At 53.5% G+C, this 16,911-nt stretch overlaps 1 protein-coding gene across 5 annotated transcripts in view; it reads right to left on the reverse strand.

Moving 5' to 3' along the window:
- The window catches only part of LOC137417979 (uncharacterized), a 109,290-nt gene extending 93,308 nt beyond the window's left edge, over positions 1 to 15,982 (reverse strand). For 4 of the 5 annotated variants that reach the window (XM_078783314.1, XM_078783274.1, XM_078783220.1 and 1 more), the window contains exon 1: positions 15,795 to 15,982. The gene's annotated coding sequence lies outside the window, so the exon portion shown is untranslated. The remainder of the gene's footprint in view (positions 1 to 15,794) is intronic. The other variant, XR_013624321.1, reaches the window with a different exon arrangement.
- Positions 15,983 to 16,911: the final 929 nt, after the last annotated feature.

The raw sequence follows: 16,911 nt of genomic DNA on the forward strand, positions 1-16,911 counted from the left end.
CTTCATTCTCGGTTGGTACTTCACCCGCCGAGCTCTCCTCTCACCTTTCACCCTTATGTCGCAGACAACCAAGTGGTGCTGTGAAACAGCCTCCTCCCCCGGGATCACCTTTGTGTCCCGGAGGTGCCCCCTATCTCGCCTACGCACCAGCAGGTAGTCAACGGTTGTCGTCGACCCACGTGACGTGTATGTAACAAGCTTATTGTCCTCTTTATGGAACTGAGTATTACAAATCAACAAATCATCTCAATCAGCAAACTCCAAAATCCTTTCACCTTCTCCATTTCTCACACCATATCCGTAACCCCCATGAACTCCCTCAAAACCGTTCATACTCCTTCCCACATGTCCATTTAGGTCTCCTCCTGCCACAACAACTTCCTCATCTTTCACGTTTTCCATCAGCTTCTCTATAGCACACCAAAACGTGTCCTTCTCTTCATCGCTCCGACCAACCTGCGGAGCATATCCCGAGATGACGTTCACCAAGAGCTTTCCAATCATCATTTTCACCATCATCAACTTATCACTCACTCTAGTCACACTCAGCACACTGTCTACAAACTCCTCAGAAAACAGGACACCAACACCATTCACGCCCTCCAGGCACCCTTGCCACACAAACTTGTATTTCTGTCCCTGCCTGCCCTTCACCATTCTCACACCACTTCCCTTCCATCTCGTCTCCTGCACACAACATATGTCCACTCTTCTTCTGATCAATACTTCCACCACTTCTCCTGATCTCCCTGTCATTGTCCCTACATTCCATGTCCCAAATCTCAGAAACCGATCTCCACGTCGGGCATCAGACGTTTCGTCGTCATAAATGGAATGATTTCCACCCTTGCTTCGATCGGGTTCCCCACCTTGAGTTTTGACGAGAGGGAGTGGGGTCCCCCACGGGGTACTTCGGGCTGTACCCTGCCCATATGTAGTCGTAATTGTCATGGTTCTCTTTTTGAGGCAATGTTTTTATGGCCGGATGCCCTTCCTAACACCAACCCTTTTTAGTCGCCTCTTACGACACGCAGGGATGCGGTGTACCTATTCTAAACCGGGGTACACATCGGGGATTGAAAGGAACTAAAATGTCGAAAAGTTGTCTGAGGGTGTCAAAGTGTCCAAGAAAGGGTGTCGAAGGGTCTGAGTAAGGGTGTCAAAGTGTCTAAGTAAGGTTGTCAAAGTGTCTAAGTGAGGGTCTTAAAGTGTCTAAGGGGTGCAAAGTGTCTAAAAGGGGTGTATGGGTTTTAAAAGATAAAAGGTTGTGAAATGTTATTTATCTATTAAACTGTATATTTGATATTTTATTGTGAAGGAATTTAAATATCGCATCATCTTGTTGCTCGTGGAACCTTTAATTAAAGTGAGACAATTATAATTTACCTTGTACACATATACAGTACATAAGAGTTTACATTATACACATATACAGTCGGGGAAGGCGGGGCAAGTTGAGCATCGGGGCAAGTTGAGCCACCACCTCCCAGCCAGTTATGAATGAGTCAGACTTTGTGGTGGCGCCATCTATAGATGCCCCATTGCATAACTCCAAATTCTGCCATCTTGTTTTCTAAATTGAAACAGAAACCAGTGTTGCAGAGGGAAAAATCCAATTTTCAGCCATAAAAGTAAAAAGGTGTAAAACAGGTAAGTTCACGTTTCTTCCATATGCAGCATAGATATAATATGGATATCAGATGACAATTGTTAGTCCAGGTATGTGTCTCCATTCTTGTCATAGACTTTAATACGATGGATGCATAGAATATGTGTGTATGTGGAGACATCTCAGAAAGTTCAGACTGGGGTAAGTTGAACCAGACCCTACGGGGCAAGTTGAGCCGTGGCTCAACTTGCTCCGTAGGGTCTGGCTCAACTTGCCAACTCATGTTGGTGGAGATAATAATAATTAGCATTTATAATGCGCTTTTCCCCAAAGGCTCAAAGCGCTTACAGAATACCATATTATTACCCCGGTCATTGGATACATTGCGAGCCTGCACCACACTGGGTGTACCATCTCCACTCCCCGGAGAGCATTCCTTGCCATGCTGCCATTTCAAGCGCTCAAGACACGCAAATCAAGATTTGTGCATTACATTGCTCGGGTTGATGTACTGAATGGAGAGGAATTTCAGTTTGAAGGTGTCTTCCTGCAGAAGGTTGCTGGAAAAGTTGGATCTGACAACCCAGTGTTTGTTCCAAACCCAAAGGATGAAGCAGGATTTGAACTGGAAGACATCGTGCGTAAGCTGCCACAGCCTAAGTGCGTTGGCAGTTCTGCCCGTTGTTCTGGACAGCTTGTGTTCAATTGTGACTTGTCAGTTTGGCAGCTTAATTGACTTGATTTCTGACATGTTTTAGTTTTAGTTGCAGATCCAAATGATGAAGCTGGCATTGATGAGCAAGATATTGTGCCTTAATTGCCACAGTCTGACTTGACTGTTGGCCTTTCTGGGTGTATTTGGGACACTTTTGTTTTATTGTGACTTAAAACTGTGGCAGCTGTTTTCAACTCAATCCAGCTGCCACATTGAATTATAACCATGAACACAAGGTACATGTAAATATTTCGTTCAGTGTTGTAACAAGTACATTAAATATTTTTCAGGCAGACCAATTTTTTAGCCACGTCGCAGACGCTGCTCATAGAGTGCCCTCTGCTGTTGTTGTTGTTCTTCTTCTTCTTCTTCTTCTTGTTGTTGTTCTTGCAGAGAAGACAAAACCTCAAAGCTCCACCCATTCTGGGAACCATAGCTCCACCCATTCTGGGAGAGGCCTCATATAAACAAATATCCACCATTTTATTAACTCGCATAGCTTTGAGGCCTGTTTTGTAGGCCCGTGGTGTCTTCCTCTCTCACACAGTTTTATTTCAAATCAAATTCGATATATCATTTCATTTTTCACAGTCGCTACCAGTTTTAGACTCGGTTGAAAAAAAAACCGGAAGAAAATCCGATGAAAGTTGCCCTTTATAGAACGAAATGAATTCTCAAAGGCCTGTAACTTCAAGTCGATTGAGATATTTTTTTTTTAAATCGCGGCATGGTCAGTCATACACCGTCCGAAATAAGAGACGGGAAAATGCCGAGATATATATATTTTGTTTAAATCGCGGCGTGCTCAGTCATACGCCGCCCGAAATAACAGACGGGAAAATGCCGAGATATATTAAAAATTCGTCCATTTGATGACAATCGTCACGATGAAATATTTAATTTATACGTCGTCACAATAATGTGGAGAGAGGAGCATAGCTTCGTTCACGTGTCGCCACACACGGGAAATTGCCGAGATATATATTTTTTAAATCGCGGCATGGTCAGTCATACACCGCCTGAAATAACAGACGGGAAAATGCCGAGATATATTAAAAATTCGTCGCCACACACGGGAAATTGCCGAGATATATTTTCACTTTGCACAAAAATAACATCAAGTAATCGAATCAATAGGAATGTCCTGTGCCTATAACATCGACGTTATAGGCACAGCTGCATCTAGGCATTGTGTAACATCGACACGGCTTTTGTTTTAATTTAAAAAATTTGTACTTGTTGTACTTCAGTTATCTTTATTTGGGGCAATGATCAACTATTTGGGATACTTTTTGTTTAATTGTGACTTGAAACTGTGACAGGTGGATTGAGTTGACTTTTCTTACCACAGTTGACAATCTTGCTTTTCTATGAGAGTGACTCAATTTGTTCGTAACTGATTGATTACGATAACCATGAACACAAGGTAATAATTTCGTTCAGTGTTGGAGAACTTCACAACATTAAATATTTTTCTGGCAAAACAATGGTTTTCTACTTTAGTTATCTTTATTTGGGGCAATGATCAACTTACCCCTATGTGGTACAACTTACCCCAAAGGTTGGATCAACTTACCCCTCAGGTGGGGCAAGTTGAGCCATTTGGCCTCCGTTTTTTCAAAGGTCACAGTGACTTTCAGTGTGGGGATAGAAAGTAAGAACTAGCTACAAAATGTTTCCCAAGGATTAAATTAGAAGGCAAGATACTCATTTGTGCAAGATCATCAGTAAGTTCAGTCCTAGCATTCCAAGAACAAAAACTGGCTCAACTTGCCCCGCCTTCCCCTACATAATACGAGTTTACCTTATGCACATATACAGTACATAATACGAGTTTATATTATACACATATACAGTATATAATAAGAGTTTACATTATACACATATACAGTACATAATACGAGTTTACCTTATACACATATACAGTACATAATACGAGTTTACCTTATACACATATACAGCATATAATAAGAGTTTACATTGTACACATATACAGTACATAATAAGAGTTTACCTTATGCACACATACAGTACATAATAAGAGTTTACCTTATGCACATATACAGCACATAATAAGAGTTTACCTTATACGCACATACAGCACATAATAAGAGTTTACCTTATACACACATACAGTACATAATAAGAGTTTACCTTATGCACATATACAGCACATTGTAGCGGCTACCGCTGGGTTTACACAATCGCCTTGCACCTACCAAGGACGCGGAGCGATCACCATGCCGGGCTCGTCCAGGATGCCCGGGCAGGCCCGCGCTCAACTTGCTAGGCCTCGGCCGGGACGCCCGGGCATGCCCGGGCACGCCCGCTCTCGACTTGCCAGGCCGCGTCCGGGACGCCCGGGCATGCCCGCCCTCGACTTGCCAGGCCGCGGCCAGGACGCCCGGCCACGCCCCCTCTCGCCTTTCCCGGGCAAACGCTCCGGGATAATGTGTGTATATATATTGCTGCCCGATAAACGGGCTTTTCAGAGTACCCGAGTTGTTTTGTGACAATAAAGAAACTCGGACGAATTCCAGCTTTTTGTCGCGTCCATTCTTCCGATTGACGTGGGAGCACAGCTCCTACATTGGTGACCTACCGACATGGACACGGCAGTTGCCCTTAAACTGCCTACCTTCTGGGAGGCTCACGCGGCGGTTTGGTTTGCCCAGGCGGACTCCCTGTTCGCCCTGCGAGGCATCACGGCCGATGACACCCGCTTCCACCATGTGGTAGCAGCGCTCGGTTCAGCCACCGCGGCCCGCGCCCTGAGCCTCCTCGAGAGCCCGCCAGCCGCTGACAAATACGGCGCGATTAAAAAGCTCCTCCTCGACGCTTTCGCCCTCCCATCGGCGGAACGCGCACGGCGCCTGCTCGACCTGCCCGAGCTCGGCGACACGCGCCCGTCCGAGCGAATGGACTACATGCTTTCGCTGCTCGGCGAGCACTCTCCGGCATTCCTGTTCCGGGAGCTGTTGCTCCGTCAGCTGCCTAGCCCGGTACGCTTCGCCCTGGCAAGCACGACGATCACGGATCCCCGCGCCCTCGCCAGGGAAGCCGACAAGATCTCCGCGGCAGGCCAACGCATTGCAGCAGCGACCTGGGGCCCACCGCCGTCCGACGCAACGCCCATGGCGCCCGAGCACCCGGCACGGTCGACGACCGAACTGCCGACGCAATTGGCGGCCGCTACGCCGAGCCGACCACCTCCAGCACGACGACCGGGGCCTCCACCTGACCAAGCATGGTGTTACTATCATGCCAGGTTCGGACAGAAGGCCCAGACATGCCGACCCCCGTGCACCTTCGGCAGGCCGGGAAACGGCCGGGCCGGCGTTCATTACCAGCCATGAGCGCCGACCACACGGGCAACTTACTTTTCATCACGGACAAAGCGTCCGGACGGCGCTTCCTGTGCGACACCGGCGCCCAACTGAGCGTCATACCCGCCTCTGATCAGGACATGCAATCCGCGGTTTGCGGCCCCTCCTTGGTTGCGGCCAACGGATCGGCCATCCGCACCTTCGGCCCGCGCAACGTCACCCTCTGCTTCGTCGGCCAACGCTTTACTTGGACGTTTGTAACCGCAAACGTGCCCATGGCTCTGCTAGGCGCCGACGTCCTCTGCGCACACGGACTGCTGGTGGACGTCCAACGGCGTCGCCTCATCAACGCCGAGACCTTCAGCTCCCTGGTATGCACATTGAGCAGCTCCGCTCCGACCGAGCTGGCATGCGCCCTCCCGGCGGCAAACGAGTTTGCTCGCCTGCTCACGGAGTTCCCGGCCCTCACGCGGCCGACGTTTTCGGCCGTCGCAGTACGACATGGGATCGAGCACCACATACCAACCACGGGCCCGCCGGTCTATGCCAGAGCCCGCCGCCTCGACCCAGCCAAGCTCGCCGTGGCCAAAGCCGAGTTCGACGCTTTGGAACACCTCGGCATCGTGCGGCGCTCCGATAGCGCGTGGGCTTCGCCACTACACATCGTCCCAAAGCCAGGGGGCGGCTGGCGCCCATGTGGCGACTACCGCCGCCTTAACGACGCTACCACCCCCGACAGGTATCCGATCCCCCACATCCAAGACTTCTCCGCTCGTCTGGCAGGACGGGTCATTTTTTCAAAAATCGATCTCATACGGGGATATCACCAGGTACCTGTCAGGGCGGCCGACGTCCCTAAAACGGCCATCATCACGCCGTTCGGCTTATTCGAATTCCTACGGATGCCGTTTGGCCTCAACAATGCGGCTCAGGCGTTCCAGCGCTTGATGGACGGCGTGCTGCGTTACCTGCCGTTCCTCTTCGTTTACCTGGACGACATCCTCGTCGCCAGCATGTCCCGGGCCGAGCACCTCCTCCACCTCCGGACACTGTTCGGGCGCCTCAGCAAGCACGGCCTCATCGTCAACCCGGCCAAATGCCACTTCGGCACGACGGCCGTTGATTTTTTGGGCCACCACATCACCAAGAACGGGGCCGTGCCGCTGCCAACCAAGGTCGAGGCCATCACCACGTTTCCGCGTCCCCGCTCCATAAAGGCCCTGCAGGAATTCCTGGGAATGGTGAATTTCTATCACCGCTTCGTGCCCCGCGCTGCTCAACTCATGCGGCCCCTCTACGAAGCCCTCCGGGGCAAGCCGGCCAAGCACGACATCGTCTGGTCCGCAGCAATGGACGCGGCCTTTCAAAGCTCAAAGCGGGCCCTCGCCGACGCAACACTGCTCGCTCACCCGGTGCTCAATGCTCCCATCGCCCTCACCACGGATACCTCCGACTATGCGGTGGGCGCCGTACATGAGCAATGGGTGAACGGGGTTTGGCAGCCACTCGCTTTTTTCAGCCGGCAGCTCTGGCTGAACGAGCTCAAATACAGCACGTTTGACCGTGAGCTCCTCGGTCTACACCTGGCCGTTCGCCATTTCCGCCACCTCGTGGAGGGCCGACCCTTCACGGCGTTCGTCGACCACAAGCCGTTGGTTTACGCAATGGCCAAGGTCACGGAGCCGTGGTCGGCCCGCCAACAGCGCCACCTCTCCGCCGTGTCGGAGTTTACCACGGACATCCGGCACGTCGCCGGCAAAAACAACGCCGTGGCCGACTGTCTTTCCCGGGCCAGCGCGAACGCGGTCCACCTGGGCGTGGACTTTGCACTTATGGCGGCGGACCAAACAACCGACACCACGGTGCAAGCCCTCCGGGCGGCGGACACGGGCCTCCACCTGGCCGACATCCCCTTCGCGGACACTGTCCTGCTCTGCGACGTCTCCCAAGGTCAGCCTCGCCCCATCGTGCCCGTCACCTGGCAACGCCGCATCTTCGCCTCCCTCCACGGCCTTTCCCACCCGGGCCGGAAAGCTTCCCAGAAGCTGGTGTCGGCGCGATTCATCTGGCACGGCCTTCGTCGGGACGTCCGCGATTGGACCAGCACCTGCACGGCCTGCCAACGGGCCAAGGTCCACCGACACACCCAGGCCCCGCTGGCACGTTTCACCGTGCCCGAACGACGTTTCGACCACGTCAACGTGGATCTGGTGGGCCCCCTCCCCCCGTCACGGGGGTTCAGACACCTGCTCACCATGGTGGACAGGACCACCAGGTGGCCGGAGGCCGTTCCCCTCGTCTCCACCACCACCGCCGACGTGGCGCAGGCTTTCATCGCCACCTGGGTCGCCCGCTTCGGCGCACCGGCGGACATCTCGTCAGACCGCGGACCACAATTCACCTCCAAGCTGTGGGGCGCAGTCGCCCGCAACCTGGGGGTCAAGCTCCACCGTACTACGGCCTACCACCCCCAAGCAAACGGGTTGTGCGAGCGATTCCACCGCTCCATGAAGGCCGCGCTCATGGCCGGCCTTCAAGACGGCGGTTGGGCCGACCGGCTGCCGTGGGTCCTTTTGGGCCTCCGCACGGCCCCCAAGGAGGACCTCCAGGCATCCACCGTCGAGCTTGTCTATGGCCAGGCGCTACGCATCCCGGGCGAATTCGTGCCCGACGCTACCAGTCCCTGGTCCGCAGCTCACCAGCGCTCGGACCTCCAGGAGGCCGCCCGACGGTTTGCCCCAGTGCCAACATCCCACCACGGTGACCCCCAGTCCTACGTCCCCCCAGCACTTCGCACAGCGGAGTATGTTTTTGTGCGTCACGACGCACATCGGGGGCCACTCCGGCCGCCGTACGACGGGCCCTTCCGGGTGCTGCGACGGGACGACAAGTCGTTCGTCATCGACATCGGCGGCAGGTCGGACCGGATTGCGGTGGACCGCCTCAAGCCGGCGCACGTGGACGTCGACCACCCACCACGGGTGGCCCTTCCGCCGCGGCGAGGCCGCCCCCCGTCCACGGTGCCCCCCACTCGACCGCCCACCACCACACCGGACCCCCTCCCACGACCCGCCAGGGGTCGCTTCGGCCGGGTCATCAGGACCCCCCTCAAATTGACCCTGCCGGTGCAAGTCGATTCTGGGGGGACGTGTGTAGCGGCTACCGCTGGGTTTTCACAATCGCCTTGCACCTATCAAGGACGCGGAGCGATCACCATGCCGGGCTCGTCCAGGACGCCCGGGCAGGCTCGCCCTCAACTTGCCAGGCCGCAGCCAGGACGCTGGGCCACGCCCCCTCTCGCCTTTCCTGGGCAAACGCTCCGGGATAATATGTATATATATTGCTGCCCGATAAACGGGCTTTTCAGAGTGCCTGAGTGTTTGGTTTGATTAAAGCAACTCGGATGAATTCCAGCTTTTTGTCGCGTCCATTCTTCCGATCGACGTGGGAGCCCCAGCTCCTTCAATACAGTACATAATAAGAGTTTACCTTGTACACATATACAGTATATAATAAGAGTTTACCTTGTACACATATACAGTACATAATAAGAGTTTACCATATACACATATACAGTACATAATAAGAGTTTACCATATACACTATACAGTACATAATTAGAGTTTACCATATACACTATACAGTACATAATAAGAGTTTACCATATACACTATACAGTACATAATAAGAGTTTACCATATACACTACATAATAAGAGTTTACCATATACACTATACAGTACATAATAAGAGTTTACCATATACACTATACAGTACATAATAAGAGTTTACCATATGCACTATACAGTACATAATAAGAGTTTACCATATACACTATACAGTACATAATAAGAGTTTACCATATACACTATACAGTACATAATAAGAGTTTACCATATACACTATACAGTACATAATAAGAGTTTACCATATACACTATACAGTACATAATAAGAGTTTACCATATACACTATACAGTACATAATAAGAGTTTACCATATACATTATACAGTACATAATAAGAGTTTACCATATACACTATACTAAAGCGCGGCGTTACGCGCGCTGCTTGTGAGCAAGGAGGAAGCGGACAAGCGGTAACATATAAACGTCTTTATTGTAAGACTGCACTGTAACACTGTACTGTTCCGGCCTCCGGGCTGGGCGCCCGGTGTATATCATGAGGCCACGCCTACCCCTGGTGCGTGGCCACCACCCACTTGGTGCGTGGAATGATGTCACCACGCCAGTGGGCTTTTGTGTCCGCCACACGCGCCCCCCCAGAATTCCCGCGCACCTGGAGGGCCAGTTTGCGGGGCAGACGAATGACCCGGCCGAAGCGCCCCCTGGCGATCGGCGGCGTCCGGGGTGCAGGGATACCAGGTGGGATGCCCCTGGCTGCCCCTGGGATGGGTGCAGGACCGGGGGGCGCCGTGGCGGCGGGGCTGGTCGGTGTCGGGGGTCCGCCCGCAGGAGGGCGGCCCCGACGTGGGGGTCGGGCCACTGGCGGTGGATGGTCCACATCGAGGTGGGCCGGCTTGAGGCGGTCTACCGAAACGCGGTCAGGAGTACCGCCGATGTCCAGGGTGAAGTGCTTCGCCCCGGTCTCCAGCACGCGGAAAGGCCCGTCGTACGGGGGCCGCAGTGGTGTCCGATGGGCATCGTGGCGGACGAAGACGTACTCCGCCGTGCGAAGCTCCGGGGCGACGTGCGTCGGTGGGTGCCCGTGGCATGCCGTTGGCACCGGGGCGAACCTCTGGGCGGTCTCTTGCAGAGCGGAGCGCTGCTGTGCCGCGGACCATGGTGCCGTGGAGTCGGGGAGGAACTCGCCCGGCACCCGCAGCGGTTGCCCGAAGACCAACTCCGCCGCGGATGCGCGCAGGTCCTCCTTGGGCGCCGTCCGGAGGCCCAGCAGGACCCAGGGGAGCCTGTCAACCCAGCCGCCGTCGCGGAGGGTGGCCCGGAGCGCGGCCTTCAATGAGCGGTGAAATCGCTCACACAGGCCGTTAGCCTGGGGGTGGTAGGCCGTGGTTCGGTGCAGCCGGACCCCGAGCCCCTGCGCAACCGCCCCCCAGAGCTCCGAGGTGAACTGGGGGCCGCGGTCGGATGAGATGTCTGAGGGGGCGCCGAACCGGGCGACCCAGGTGGCGATGAAAGCCTGCGCGACATCGGCCGCCGTTGTCGACGCCAAGGGCACGGCCTCCGGCCACCGGGTGGTGCGGTCCACCATGGTGAGGACGTAGGTGAAACCCCGCGAGGGGGGCAGAGGTCCCACCAGGTCCACGTGGACGTGGTCAAACCGGCGTTCCGGCACCGTGAACGGGGCCAAAGGGGCCTGGGTGTGCCGGTGCACCTTGGCGCGCTGGCACGCAAGGCACGTCCTGGCCCAGCCGCGGACGGCCTTCCGGAGGCCATGCCAGACGAACTTGTCGGCGATCAGCCTTTGGGAGGCCCTCACACCCGGGTGGGACAGGCCGTGGATGGTGTCAAACACCTGGCGCTGCCAGCCCGTGGGCACAATGGGGCGAGGACGCCCGAGGGAGACGTCGCACAAGAGGGCCGCCCCCGCGCCGTCGAACGGCACCTCGGTGACGCGGAGGCCCGTGACGGCGGTCCGCAAGGCCTGGACGTCGGGGTCAGCGGCCTGGTCCGCTGCCATCCGGGCATAGTCGATGCCGAGGTGGACTGCGTGGGCGACGGCCCGGGAAAGGCAATCCGCCACCGGGTTGTCCTTTCCCGCGACGTGCTGGATGTCCGTCGTGTACTCGGACACGGCCGAGAAGTGACGCTGCTGCCGGGCCGACCACGGCTCGGTGACCTTGCCCATCGCGAAGATCAGCGGCTTGTGTTCGACGAAGGCAGTGAACGCCCGGCCCTCGAGCAGATGGCGGAAGTGCCTGACCGCCAAGTGAAGTCCGAGCAACTCGCGGTCGAAGGTACTGTAACGGCGTTCGGGCGGGCGAAGCTGCCGGCTAAAGAACGCCAGCGGTTGCCAAGCTCCACGCACCCATTGCTCGTGCACCGCGCCCACCGCGTAGTCCGAGGCATCGGTGGTGAGGGCGATCGGTGCATCGGGCGCCGGGTGCGCGAGCATGGTGGCGTTAGCCAAGGCGAGCTTCGCGCCCGTGAACGCCGTGTCCATCTGCTCGGTCCAGGTAACGTCGCCTTTGCCCGGCTTACCTCGGAGAGCTTCGTGCAGGGGGCGCAGGAGCTGGGCGATACGGGGCAGGAACCGATGGTAAAAGTTCACCATGCCCAGGAACTCCTGCAGCCCTCTGATCGTACGGGGGCGCGGAAACCCCTTCACCACCTCCACCTTGGCCGGCAGGGGGACGGCACCGTGCCTGGTGACACGGTGCCCCAGAAAATCGATTGTGGCGGCACCGAACCGGCACTTTGCGGGGTTCACAATCAGGCCATGCTGGCCCAGGCGTTCGAAGAGCGTGCGGAGGTGGCGTAGGTGCTCTTCGCGGGACGCGCTGGCGACGAGGATATCGTCCAGGTAGACGTAGACAAAATCCAAGTCGCGCAGGACGCTGTCCATCAGTCGCTGGAACGCCTGAGCCGCATTCTTCAGACCGAAGGGCATGCGCAGGAACTCGAAGAGTCCGAATGGCGTGATGACCGCCGTCTTCGGGACGTCCTCCGGCCTGACGGGGACCTGATGGTAGCCGCGTATGAGGTCCGCCTTCGAGAAGAAGGACCTGCCCGCCAAACGGGCGGAAAAGTCCTGAATGTGGGGGACGGGGTAGCGGTCGGGAGTCGTGGCGTCATTGAGACGGCGATAGTCCCCGCACGGTCGCCATCCCCTGCCGGGCTTCGGCACGATGTGCAGCGGCGACGCCCAAGCGCTCTCTGAGCGCCGAACGATGCCGAGTCGCTCCAGGGTAGCGAACTCCGCTTTTGCCACCGCCAGCTTCGTCGGCTCGAGGCGGCGTGCCCGGGCGTAGACCGGTGGCCCGACGGTGGGGATGTGATGGGCCACCCCGTGCTTGACGGCCCCCGCCGAGAAGGTGGGCCGCGTGAGGGCCGGGAAGCCGGCGAGGAGGCGGGTGAATGCATCCGCTGCCGGAAACGTACAGACCAACGTGGCCGGAACCGAATCGTTCGGCAAGCCGCTTGGCAAGCCGCTCGTTGAGCTGGGCAACGCACATGCGAGCGAGCTGAACGTCTCGGCCTGGACAAGCCGTCTGCGCTTGACGTCGACCAGGAGCCCATTAGCGCACAGGAAGTCCGCGCCAAGCAGTGCCATGGGCACGTCGGCGGTGACGAACGTCCATCGGAAAACCTGCCCTCCAAACCGCAGAGAGAGGCAGCGTTTTCCGTACGTACGGATGGGCGTCCCGTTCGCGGCAAGCAGCGCGGGGCCCCCACCCGCGGCGTGCTTGTCTGACGTGCCGGCGGGAATGACACTCACCTGTGCTCCCGTGTCGCACAGGTAACGGCGCCCGGAGAAGGTGTCCGTTATGAACAGCAGGCTGCTCGAACGGCCGGCGCTCATCGCCACAATTGAGCGCCGGCCCGGGCATTTCCCGACCCGTTGAAGGAGCACGGCGGATGACACCGCCGAGCTTCGTGGCCGAACTTGGCGTGGAACCGGCACCAGGTGGTGGAGCTGGAGGAGCGCGGCTGGCTCCGCCAGGCCGGTGGAGTTGACGGGTTTCCCCGCGGTGGCGGTTTTCGCCGCGGCGGTGGGCGGGGCGTGGCGGCGTTCACGAGGTGCGTATCAGCATGCTGCTGAACCACAGCGTGCTGTAGAAGATGATGCTGTGGAACATCAGCGTGCTGTAGAAGATGATGCTGTGGAACATCAGCGTGCTGTAGAAGATGATGCTGTGGAACATCAGCGTCGAAGGCCGTGACGGCCACGCCAACGCTCGCCCGCGTGTCCGAAGCGGCGAAGTACTTGTCCGCCTCGGCCGCCAATGCTCGGGGTTCCGTTAGCCCGGTCCCGGCCAACGCGAGGCGAACCTGCGCTGGAAGTTGGCGACGGAAAAGCGCCCGGAATAGCGAACCGGGGGCCTCGTCGCCCAACAGGGACAGCATATGGTCCATTCGGACCGACGGGCGCGTCTCACCGAGCTCGGGGAGATCCAGGAGGCGGTCGGCACGTGCGTCGTCCGTGAGGCCGAACGTGGCTAGGAGTAGCCGCTTGAGTGTCTCGTACTTGTGGCCGTCCGGTGGGTGGCGAAGGACGGACACAACTCGAGCGGCCGTGCCGGGCCCGAGGGAGGCGACGACATGGCAGTAGCGCAGGTCGTCGTTGGTGAGGCGCCGAAGCTGAAACTGGGCTTCGGCTTGAACGAACCAGACCTTGGCCTGGGCCTCCCAAAATTCGGGAAGTTTAATCGCCATTGCCATGGCGTCGTGTTCGGAAGGATCGCTACGGCAGATCCAACGTCGAGGGTCACCAGTAAAGCGCGGCGTTACGCACGCTGCTTGTGAGCAAGGAGGAAGCGGACAAGCGGTAACATATAAACGTCTTTATTGTAAGACTGCACTGTAACACTGTACTGTTCCGGGCTGGGCGCCCGGTGTATATCATGAGGCCACGCCTACCCCTGGTGCGTGGCCACCGCCCACTTGGTGCGTGGAATGATGTCACCACGCCAGTGGGCTTTTGTGTCCGCTACAATACAGTACATAATAAGAGTTTACCATATACACTATACAGTACATAATAAGAGTTTACCATATACACTATACAGCACATAATAAGAGTTTACCATATACACTATACAGTACATAATAAGAGTTTACCATATACACTATACAGTACATAATAAGAGTTTACCATATACACTATACAGCACATAATAAGAGTTTACCATATACACTATACAGTACATAATAAGAGTTTACCATATACACTATACAGTACATAATAAGAGTTTACCATATACACTATACAGTACATAATAAGAGTTTACCATATACACTATACAGTACATAATAAGAGTTTACCATATACACTATACAGCACATAATAAGAGTTTACCATATACACTATACAGTACATAATAAGAGTTTACCATATACACTATACAGTACATAATAAGAGTTTACCATATACACTATACAGCACATAATAAGAGTTTACCATATACACTACACAGTACATAATAAGAGTTTACCATATACACTATACAGTACATAATAAGAGTTTACCATATACACTATACAGTACATAAGAGTTTACCATATACACTATACAGTACATAATAAGAGTTTACCATATACACTATACAGTACATAATAAGAGTTTACCATATACACTATACAGTACATAATAAGAGTTTACCATATACACTATACAGTACATAATAAGAGTTTACCATATACACTATACAGTACATAATAAGAGTTTACCATATACACTATACAGTACATAATAAGAGTTTACCATATACACTATACAGTACATAATAAGAGTTTACCTTTCCCGTCTGCTCTATCGTAGTTATTGTCGGAGTAGTTTCCGGTCAAACTAAACATCGTCCGGGGAAACGTTTTCTTTTTAATCAAATAAACACTTTATCAAAGGTCGGAGCTGATGTTGAGGTGAATTGTGCAGTTTAAATCATGAAAATCGGTTCAGATTAAGAGTTTGGAGAGAGAACCGTGTGCGGGAATTAAATAACGGGACGAATTCCAGGAATTCGTCTCGTGAAGTGAAATCGTGTTTTTAAATTGGTGTCATTTCATTTTGAGCCCGAGGCAGGTACAATGGCACTTGGTGCAAGACGCCCATTTTGTGTTCAGACGCCCGCTGCCCGCACACGATTCTCCCCAAACTCTTAAGTTGAACCGATTTTCATGATTTTAACTGCACAATTCACCTCCACACCAGCTCCGACCTTTGATAAAGTGTTTATTTGATAAAAACGTTTCCCCGGACGATGTTTACTACGAATACACAAATGTACACACGAAACGTCACTCGGACATGAACTCGACGGGAAAAGAAAAACTTTCATTAAACATAAAACATTCACTTTGAATATCGATGATGATGTCGAAAAACGACATTTTACAAATTAAATGGTAAATTCACTTTAGATTACACGAGCTGCAGGTAAATGGTAAATCACATCGATACAGGTACATACACGGTATTTACCTTCTACAACACAACATGAACTCACCTCGACTCACTGACGATCAAGAAGGAAATGAAAATGAGGGAAAAAGAGAAAAAGAAACAAACAAGAAAACCCTAAACCACAACACAATGATATATTAACAGGTATTCGTTCTGCCCCACGTCAGTGTGTGACGGCTGACGGGTGCGGCAAACGAAGTCGTTGCGTCTCTTAAATAGGCGGCTTGGCGTGTCAGTGTGAGCGGCGCGTGTTCGTATCATAGACAGCGGGGCGTGTTCGTGTCAGTGTGGGCGGGGCGTGTTCGTGTCAGTGTGGGCGGGGCGTGTTCGTGCCAGTGTGGGCGGGGCGTGTTCATTTTAAAGTGTCGACTGCAGGTATTCGGTTGACAAACGATCGACGTCGCATTGCACCGAGGTATAAACAGGTATGATAATTTAGGATGAGAAACGGGGGTTGGGGTTTAACATGAATAATGCGTCTGAGTTGCAAAATTACCTTTTGTTGATGAAGTTACAGTGCACCTTAAATCACAAATATTTCATTATTTAATGATCTGAACTGAAATCACGTTCATTATTTAATCATCTTTTTAGATCACCCGGAACGAAGTTTGTTTACCTGAATTAACCTGGTCCTTCGATGATTCATCTGAAGTGTTTGATTAATTGGTTCCGAAGTTCTGATGATTTAATTATTTGATTATATTTATTTTGTAAATCCAACATTGTCACCAAACCTTTGTCCCAATGGGCTTGATCAGAGTTTATGAACGAGATGTTATGACTTGTAATAACCCAGTCAATGTTTAGGTTTATTGGTGTGGGGAACCTTGAAAAAGTCACGTGATATAACAATAAATAATGTGAAGAAATAAAACCCCACAAAGAACATGCTCCAGGTCTCTACTCTCTTGGAATATTATAAAAACCCACAAAGAACATGCTCCAGGTCTCTACTCTCTTGGAATATTATAAAAACCCACAAAGAACATGCTCCAGTTCTCTACTCTCTTGGAATATTATAACAACCCACAAAGAACATGCGCCAGGTCTCTACTCTCTTGGAATATTATAAAAACCCACAAAGAACATGCTCCAGGTCTCTACTCTCTTGGAATATTATAAAAACCCACAAAGAACATGCTCCAGGTCTCTACTCT

Source organism: Myxine glutinosa, chromosome 1, assembly GCF_964187855.1.
Source record: "Myxine glutinosa chromosome 1, kmMyxGlut1.1, whole genome shotgun sequence".
Taxonomy (NCBI): Eukaryota; Metazoa; Chordata; class Myxini; order Myxiniformes; family Myxinidae; genus Myxine; species Myxine glutinosa.